This window comes from Salminus brasiliensis, chromosome 3 (assembly GCF_030463535.1).
Source record: "Salminus brasiliensis chromosome 3, fSalBra1.hap2, whole genome shotgun sequence".
NCBI classification, from domain to species: Eukaryota; Metazoa; Chordata; class Actinopteri; order Characiformes; family Bryconidae; genus Salminus; species Salminus brasiliensis.
The window spans coordinates 27,915,502-27,925,734 of NC_132880.1; positions in this window are offsets into that span (position 1 = coordinate 27,915,502).

Sequence of the window (10,233 nt, forward strand, 5' to 3'; positions counted from 1 at the left end):
TTGGAGAAAAACATTGACATGGTTCATACAGACGGTGATACAATCAATTCACCTTAATGAAATTCAAATGTATTTATTAATATAGGCTTCTCACAACAAATGTTGACATGAATCAGCCTTTCAGAGATCTGGGTCCGAGCCTCTTTTGAGCAAGCCAGTGGCAACAGTGGCAAAAAAACTCCCTCAGATTGAGAGAAAGAAACCTTAAAAGAGACCCAGACTCAAAAGGGGAACCCATCCTCCTCTGGTCGACACCGGATAATAACAATAAAAAGCAAAACAAGAATAAAAACAATAAGCACAGCCATGCAGTGAGGTCAGGATGAATCAATGCGAGTACCCAGAGCAAGACAGTGGACAGCAGGGTAGTGGAGAGCCAGGTCTGGTGGTACTGGGATGGAACAGTTGGAGCTGGGCATCTCTTACAGAGCAGCCCCATGTGACAAAGTACCACAGGTCCCAAGATACAATTACTCCTGTCTGAATAACCTGAATATTATTCCCCATTTTTTTTAAACAATGAAGATCTTCTTCTGTTTTGTTGGTTGGTCTTTGACTGGTTTGCCACAGACAGTTCAGAACATTCTAAAACAACTGCCAACACTGGAATGTTGGGGTTTGTCCTAGAGTGGAAAAATGGCTAGAGTAGTCCAACAGCAGACCACAATTAAAGAAATCTCCAAAAATCCTAAAATGTCATCACAAGATCTACAGGTAGCTCTGGTCACAGCTGAAGTCAACATACGTAATCTATAATCAGAAAGAGACCACACATGTTTGGGCGGTGGGAGGTGTGCAAGGATGAAACCCATACTGTCAAAAAAAAACATCATAGCAAGACTAAAGTTTTCCAGAGAAAACCTAAAATTGAATAAAATGATTTGGACACAGTAACAGAAGTTTGTTTTATATTTTTTATATTCTGATATATTTGCTTCATTTCTGCAGAAGACAGATGTTTATGTATATTTTTCTACTAATAGTAACTAATAGTAATAGTATGTAAGGATAATAAACTTAGAAGTAGTAGTTATTAAAGCTTTCAAAAAAGTTGATGTATATATATATATATATATATATATATATATATATATATATGCATAAATTATATATCAGCAACAGCCCACATGATTTGATTTGATTAATCCTCCATAATACATCTACTTTCAGTAAATTCAGGGCAGGTTTAGCATGTGGGGTTAGCATTTTATATCTGCGTTGAGATGCATTCAAGCATTGACTTCCCCCCCCCCCCACCTCTTGATTCTGATTGATTCTGATTCAGTTTCATTGACAGACCTAATGATTTGGCAGACAGTTACAGGTTTAAAATGGTGCAGTGAAACACTTCAGTTTTTTTATATACAGCCTGTACAATGATTTACAATGTGTAAACCTAAATACACTATGAATTCATATTGCTTTTGAATGTGATGTTCTCTGGTTTTAATTCAGAGGCAGCACTGCTGGTAAAGCAAAATATTACCCCAATCATTTTTTTTAACGAGTTGTGACTCTTGAGTGAGAAACATGGCAAAACAACGTTTCCAGAAAATTTTGGCAACGTAAATAGGGCAGTAAATAGACCTGAAGTGCTCTTACATTTCACATGCCCATGTTTTGATGACAAACAGCCAGTTCAACTCCACTGGAAACACTTGCAGTGCTGATATTACAAGCTTACATTTTTCACTTTAAATAAAGCCACTACAAGCAAAAAATGATTGTCAACCCATCAACAATTTCAAGTTTAATGTTTTGTCAATTCACTTACACTTATGTCTTACTCACTTTTCCAACTGTTAGGAACTTTAATGACATTAAAGACTCTGCAACAAAAACAATGGGATTTGTGTTTTATCTCATCTCATCTCATCATTTAGAAACCAAAAACATAGTTTGTAGAATACCTTCATTCATAAATAAATGTTTATGAATGTTTACATGTTTATTCCCTACCCTGTTCTGAGGCATATTACACACATTATTTAAAAAAATAGATTTAATCGCAGATAATGGTAGATAATAGTTATAATAGATTTTTGCTTATTTATGACCTGAAAACACTTTAACAACAATATTAAACTCTTAACAACAGCTAGAGTTTTTATTTTGTTTTGAATAATTGAAAGTTTTATTATGTCATTTATTATTGATTCAACAATTAATTACGATTAATTACAATTACGCCACTAATATTATGAGTCTGTCAGTTCCACCAGAGATGTTATGAATGAGGAAATCCGTCATTGGTAGAAATATCAATAGGAGTTCTTGTAATGTTCAACATGGTGCCTGTTCATGGATAAAGTTTTCCTTCTTATGCATTTGTTCCTTTTCATCTTTCGCTCCTTCCTTTCTTCCACCTTCTCTTCCTTTCTTTCTCATTCTTTTCTTTCTTCCTTTTTCCCTCCTCTCCTTTCTTCCTCCATCTTTCCTCTTTTCCTTCCTTCCTTCCTTCCTTCCTTTCTTTAACAAACACTGTAGATTCATCCTGTAACATGTGTTTTCCACAAACTAAAACAAATATGATCATAGACACACACAAATAAGCACTTATATGAACACATCATTTGAACACACTAGCGCACACACACACACACACACACACACACACACACACACAACATACTTTGAAACATCAAGCTCTAGAAACTTAAAGGTCCAGAGATTTCTGTGACAGATGTGGCAAAGCTGGACAGCTAGGGGCTACAACACACACACGCACACACACACACACACACACTCTTGCACACTCACATACACTGCCAGTACACCCAGGCTGAGCACACTAAAGCTCCAAACTGGGTCACAGTTAGAGACACAAATCAAAACAGCCCTAAAAACAGCCACAGAGTAGCACCAGACACACTCTCTCTGAATCGTGACCATCCACATGAACATATATCCACCCGCTCATCAGCTGCACACATACTCTTTAAAGTAGATTTATGAGGCACAATCACACACACACACAAACATACACAAACACACACACACACAAACACACACTTATAGATGCATTTAATATGTTTACTTGTGAACTCCCTGTAGGCCTGTTTGCCGTCTGCCAGCCTGAGCTGACCTAAGGCTCCTTCACTTCAATCTGCTAGATTATGCATGTGAATGCACGTATGTGTGTGTGTGTGTATGCATGTGTGCATGCATGTGTGTGTATGTATATGTGTGAGATACAGCAGGACAATTTAAAAAGTTATGTATGTGGTGTGTATACATTTGTGTGTGTGTGTGTGTGTGTGTGTGTGTGTGTGTGTGTGTGTGTGTGTGCACTCATTAGAGCCATAATTAACATGTCTACAGAACCCAAACATGTCTCCAACAAGACTGCTCCTTTTCTCCAGGGCTTAAGCTGAGGAAGAGCTTTGTCTACTGTAAGAGTTTATATTGTCTAGTGGGTATATGTGTATGTATGTGTATGTATGTGTGTGCGTGTGTGTGTGTGTGTATGTGTGTGTGTTTGTGTTTGTATATTTGTAGAACATGTCAAAGCCAAGGTAAATGTAGGACCACATATTTGAATTATGACTTTATTAAAAGGATAGAAAGACCCCTGAGATGCAACATCTCATCTTCAGAAAGGTCCTTTAATCACAAATACAAAAATATAGAACACATTCACTAAATGAAGTTAAAGATCCCAGATAAAGGTAAGAGTATTTAATTCAGGAGGAGCTTTGTATCAGAATGAGATTTAAGACAGAAAAATGTTTAAAATAAAAAGCTGAATACATATACACATATACACATATTTAAAGATGAACTAAACCAAGTGAAATTAAAAACAATTCAGCAATTTATACATAAAAACATGATGAGCTCCATATGCAAACCTCAGAAACAAATCCAAACATAAAGCCTTCTATACCACATGAACAGGTCATAGGTGAGTGCAGCAATAGCAGCATAATTAATAATATGTCATATCAAGTTTTTTTTTCTGACTTGAAATATTAGGACCAACCAAATGGTTGTGATTATGTTACGTGGTTATTTTCCTTAAAACTGAAAGGACCAAAAAGTATCTCTCTTTTTGGTTACTGAGGTTAAGACGATTTCACAGATTCTAACACGGGGCAATATAGCTTAGCACGCACTGGTACATCCACATGACGACAGATCACAGCTCATAAATTTTGAGCAGTTGAGTTGTTGCTATTCTGCAAGGCCGTTCAAAACTATCATACAATTTGTAAGGCATCAGGCAGTGCCTTTATTTCAAGTAATAGCATCCTGTGATGTAGCTTTTAGAGGCGTTGAACTTTTCAGATGTCTGTTTCCCATTATCACCACTGTGATCAACTCTGACTCAGCATTAAACTCACATGTAACATTGAATTATGGAGAGTATTTTTAATGAGACATCTGTGGAATTGGCCTTTAAGAATGGGGTGAGATTTAGAATAAGCTTAGAATTATTCATGTATTTTTCTAATTTATCTATTCATTTATGTTACCATTATTTTTTGTTTTGTTTCTTCTAATATAAGCATTACAGCCAATGTTTGATTGACATACACACACTTTCTTTGTTTTATATTTAAAAGAACCCCCCCAATATATATATATATATTGCTGAAAATAAAAGCCTTATATATATATACAGTGGCATGCTGTTTGGAGTGGGGCACTCCTGGTTAAAATGTCTGCGTTTGTGAATAGCTAAGCAAGCAAAGAATTATCTAAAAAAACACACATAAAGACAAGACTATTCTTTAATAGTGTGAGCAAGATTATTTACATTTTTGAAAATTAAAAAAAAAAGAAAAAGGGCACCCTGTCTGTTGAGTATTTTGAAAACCCCCCTTTGGCAAGTCTGACAGCTTGTAAATGCTTTTTGCAGCCAGCTAAGAGTCTTTCACTTCTTGTCTGGGAGATGTTCGCCCTTTCCGTACTTGCAGACTGGTTCAGAATATTAGGCAGCTGCTTGGAGAAGCCCATGGCTGCTGATTGTTGGGACATGGTTTGAGAGCTATTTGTATCTTTCACTTTCACTCTTCACAGCATATTTCCATTGTACTGGGAAGAATAACACTGCAGGTAATAATGCATCAAGCTGAGCCGTTACCATGGTTTTTTATGTGTGTTATTTGTGTTTATCTGCTGTGTTTGAGTTAAGACATGTTAATGATTATACATTGCTAATCTCTACTACATAGCTTTTGTCCCTATTCCAGTATTGGGCTTTTCTTCTACTTTTTTCTGCCCCTCTGTTGCTCTTTCTAGAGTATCAATAACTCATCAACAGCATATCAGTGCAGCAGCAGCAGCAGCAAATCATCTGAATACACTGAGTTACATATATGGAGGATGTGCTGTTGATGCTTTATTGACAGTAAGTACATTTACTGTTGATCTGTTACATCAAGTAGACTTAATATGTTACTTCCATAAAGCAAAACCCAGCCTTACCAAAAACGCATCCCTAACCCTGACCCTAATCCTAACCTTAACCTTAACCCAAAACCTAATCCTAACCCTCACCCTGGCCTCTTAATCTCAGCCTAATTCAATTAAAATCCAGTTCCAGACTGGTATCAGCAGCAGGATAAGAACCTGGATTGATCTGAACGTGGACACTCCAAGTCAAGTGAAAAGCAACTGAATTCAACTAATTTTATTTTTGTGCACTTTATTAAAAGTCTCTTGATCGTCTACTGAATGCTCAGATGCTGCAACATCACTGACATGTTGTTGAGCTGTAACTGAGAGTCTGATGACTGTTTATCTAATCTACAAAGGGCCACTCCAAATAAAGTGTCACCCTCAATTTTTGACTTTTTGTCTTCTTTTCTCTCATCTCCATTTTCTCTGTCTCTCTCACTTTCTTCTTCTGTTTTTAGTCAGCGCAGAAAAGGAGCCAGGATGAGAAATAAACCACTGCAGTTTTGGCTCCATACCATAAGAAGTATGAGGCATACACAATACGTACGATATGAATAAATAGGGCCTATAACTGATCCCTGCACTCATTTTCATAATTCCCATTATGTAAAACAAACTGCTGCAGCTCCATCCATGTACCTTTTATTCGTCTCTCTCTTCAGATTCCTCCATTCCCTCCCCCATTCCTTGTTGCCTGTCTGTCAGACTCTCACTCTCTCCCCCCTTCCTCCTTCCTTTTTTTTGCTGAATCCATGATTCCTCATGCCTGTATATCGACTCTCTGAAGACTTTGCATGTAAAGCCAGTATTCACAGTATTGATCAGTCAGCAGATACTGTTTAGTCTGCACGTAGTTCAATTCTCCCTTAACGTATGTATCTGTGTGTGTGTATTTATCTGTTTGTAGGGTATCTATTACATTATATAGTACCATATCATTAATTTGATATATAAAAGTCTGTTTTTGTAGCATCCTCTTTGACGGCATTTAAAAATGTGCTATCACATTGTGTGAGCATGTCTTGAAATATAATATAATGTAATGTAATGTATAAGAGTATATATCTAAAATACATTTTAAAGCAAGTTTAAATAGCTCATGCTCTAAATGCAGGTGCTATGTTTGTCCTTCACTTCATATGTAGCATTCAGCTGTTCAGATGACACCATTATGTGCTATTTTTATCAAACATGTATTGGGTTTCCCTACAACAGGTCTAAAAATAGACAAAGAGGAAGAAAAAGAGGGGGAAGGGGCGGTCATGGGCAAGTGAGAGGAGTGAGAAAGCGAGAGGAGGATGAACGATTGAAAAACTAGTCTTCTCTTTCTGGGGTAGCCTCTTTGACATTAGAGTGGTGGGTCGATACAGTGGGAAATCTCCTTAGCACGAAGACCATCCCTTAGTGCAGTCATTATAGCAAATGAATTCAGTACAGATAGAGGCATGCACTAACACATGCAGTACACACAATGTAATGATGCAATAAAATGCACTTGCTATGTAATTCACATTTAGTGTCTTTGTAAATAGAGAGTACATATAATGTGTGTATAGTATATGTGTGGTATAAGTTCATGTGTAAATATTCAGTATTTCTATTTTGTAAATATGTGTCTTTTTTGTACTACTGTAAGGGACGATGCACCCACATTTTTCACTCACCTTTACACCTGTGTAAGGTCCTTTCATGCCCTTATCCTTTTCATTATGTAAAGGTGATTTAATCCCTGACAGCATAATACAGTCAAGTCCCCATTCTTGTAATTAGATAACGTTGTTTTCTTCATAACAATTTGCCATTTTTTGTAGTTTCTGGAGGATTAGTTACTGACTAATTAGCTGGCTAAATAAGCCTAAAGTTTAAGGGGTCCTTCAACCTCTATGCAATCTCTTTGAAAGCAGTAGTCTAACATTCCATTATCGGCTGTCAGGTAAGACATTAGCCTAAGCGCTAGCCTAGCTACCTAAGAGCCTCATAAGCACCCAACCCATGAACTTCACCAGAGCTTCATAACCAAGGCATTTGTCTGGGTAAGGATGTTCAGGTGTTGGTTTCCACTCCACAAATTGGTAGAAGCAGATGTATGGAAATTTTCCTGCCTTCAACCATAGACACAGGTCTTCTTCTTGGAAGACGGTGGATATAAGTCATATGGTACTCTACAGTACTCTGATCTCTTTGTGTTGTGTCCATAACACTGTTGTTCACACAAAATTCTTCCAATTATTGTGACACCCTCTAACTGAGAATATTACACTGTGCACTGTTTATTATCATTGTGGTTATAATCTATATCAACAGACGTTCTACACAAGGGACAACAAAGATGGCAAGAAAAATAAGGTGGATATTATGTATGTTAAAAATGTTAACAAACCACTCTAGGAAGTGTTATGATATGTTTAAATATCATAAGTATATATTTTGCTGTTGATAAATACGCAACTGACAGCAGCATGCACTGCCATAAAAGCTTTGGAAGCTGTGGTGTTTGCCAATTTAATATCCCACATTGTAATATATACAAATGTTTCTAATTCTTTTATGAATTGTATTGTCTATGGCCAGGTGTGCCTAGATTCCTACAAGGGTTGCCATCTGTCCAGGAGTTTTAATGGTTGTACTAGATTTTGGTTACCTGTACAGAAATGGAATTTTCTGGAATTTTCATGGACAACAAAAATTCAGGATGATAAAATGTCCCATATTCCATGCATTCCATCTACACAATGTCAAATTACTCTCAAAGTAAGCAATGACTAATTACAAGAAACAGTGCAGTCATTATTAGCAGTATGACAGCAGCTCGTTTCTGCCAACAAAATACTGAATAACTACCCTCTAAAGTGGCAGGATCTTAGCCTACCAGTCTTGTCAGTCTTTTTCTTTCTGTGTTTTGATGCATGGTCATCTACCTTCTCTACTCTTCTAACCACATTTTCTCAGGTTCAGGCTCATTTATTTTGAGGTCATTTGAGACATACACACAAATCTGTTTAAAACAATACAACAAAGGTTTGAATAAATGTTTAATTTAATTGTCTGGAGATGTGCTTGATCGAATGACTTAAAAAAGAAAACATTAGGGAATTAAAATGTTATTATATATTGCTGTTTTTTTTTGTACACTGAAAAAACGACAGTATTTATGACTAACCTTCCATTAGGTTGAAGCACTTCAGTATGGTTTACCCAGGTCCGATGGTATATCTAAGAACTCTTTCATTTTCGTATTGTTAGACTATGGGACCTTACCATTAAATGAACCATTATTTGAACTTTTGGGGGGTTTTCAGAATGACTTATAAAAGTGCTTCCCTGTCCAGTAAAAATATCCCTAGCTGATGTGAATATGCCATATAAGTCCAACAATACCCTTGAACTATGATACTATAGTCAATACTGATGTAGATTACAAAATACAATCTACCTGCTGGCCAGATAAACATGACTTTTACAGCACCTAGTTAAAACCATGATACAGAAATAAGACTTTGAATAATTGCAATCTCAAATCTTTTAATACATTTACATTTAAGGCATTTGTCAGATGCTCTTATCCAGAGCGACTTACAAAAGTGCTTTGCTATTTACCCAAGAAAAATTCAGCTAGTTTGAATAGGATAAAAATTCAAAGATACCTCTAAGTTTAGACACTACTAAACAAGTCAGTAAGGTGACCACTCTACTATTCGCCCAAGTATTCTCGGAAGAGGAGGGTCTCCAGTCTGCCGTTTGGACACCCAGGGGAAGTTTGTTCCACTACTTTGGTGCCAGGACAGAAAATCGTTTATGGATTTTGAGGGACGGCGGGTCGAGCCAAGCCGTGCTTGAAGCTCGAAGGGCTCTTGGTGCGGATTGGCTTTTGACCATTGCCATCAAATACAGAGGGGCTGGTCCTTTCTGGGCTTTGTCAGCCAGCGTCAAGGTTTTGAATCTGATGTGGGCAGCTACGGGAAGCCAGGACAAATTAGGTTGGTGTTCAGATATGTGCTCATGTGAATGATGGTCTTAAATCAGCATTTGTTTGGTGCCAGAACAGAGAAAAATATAGATGCTTGATTTTGATTTGTCTTAAATTATGTTGCATCAAGACAAATCATACTTGAGCCTAGTGTGTGGTCTGACCATTGCCATATGGCAGTAAGTGGCTGGTCCATTTTTGGATTTGTAGGTTAAAGGAGAAATCTGCATGACGACGTAAAAGTTGCAATATGAGCCAAGTGCAATAACTGGTCATGCTCAACAATTAGTGGATCTGCAGATGCAGTGATCAGGGATCTCATGATCATGGTGGGGAACTGTAGTTGTAGAGTTGAGCAGCTCAGCCTTGTTGGGATTCAGCTTCAGGTAAAAGCACAAACCTGAATGTAAGAAGGATTAGTGGAGTTTTACCAGCATAACTGTGACAAGGAAATCATGGGAGGATGAGAGGATGAGTATAAAGAGAAAAGTGAGCAGGACCCAGGGCAGAGCCTTGTGGAACACTGGTGGAGAGATTGCATGGAGTGAATGTTGATCTCCTCCTTGTCACCTGATATTTTTAGAGTGTTTAGCACTGCTGTGTTGGAAGACTCAAGAAGAACCATTCTTTCCTGTACATGAACTGTCTCCTATGAAAGAGTTCTGAAACACCCACCCGGGACAAATCAGTAGTTCTAAATTTGGTTCATTTCTTCATGATTGTGGTATGGATTATGTATATATGCCATCAATGTGGGTAAAGGACAAGACAGGAGATGTTTCCATATACTTTTTTTGCAACTGTAAAAAATGTACAAAATATTTTATTTTAACTTTTGCTATTTTTCTTTCTTTCTTCCTTTC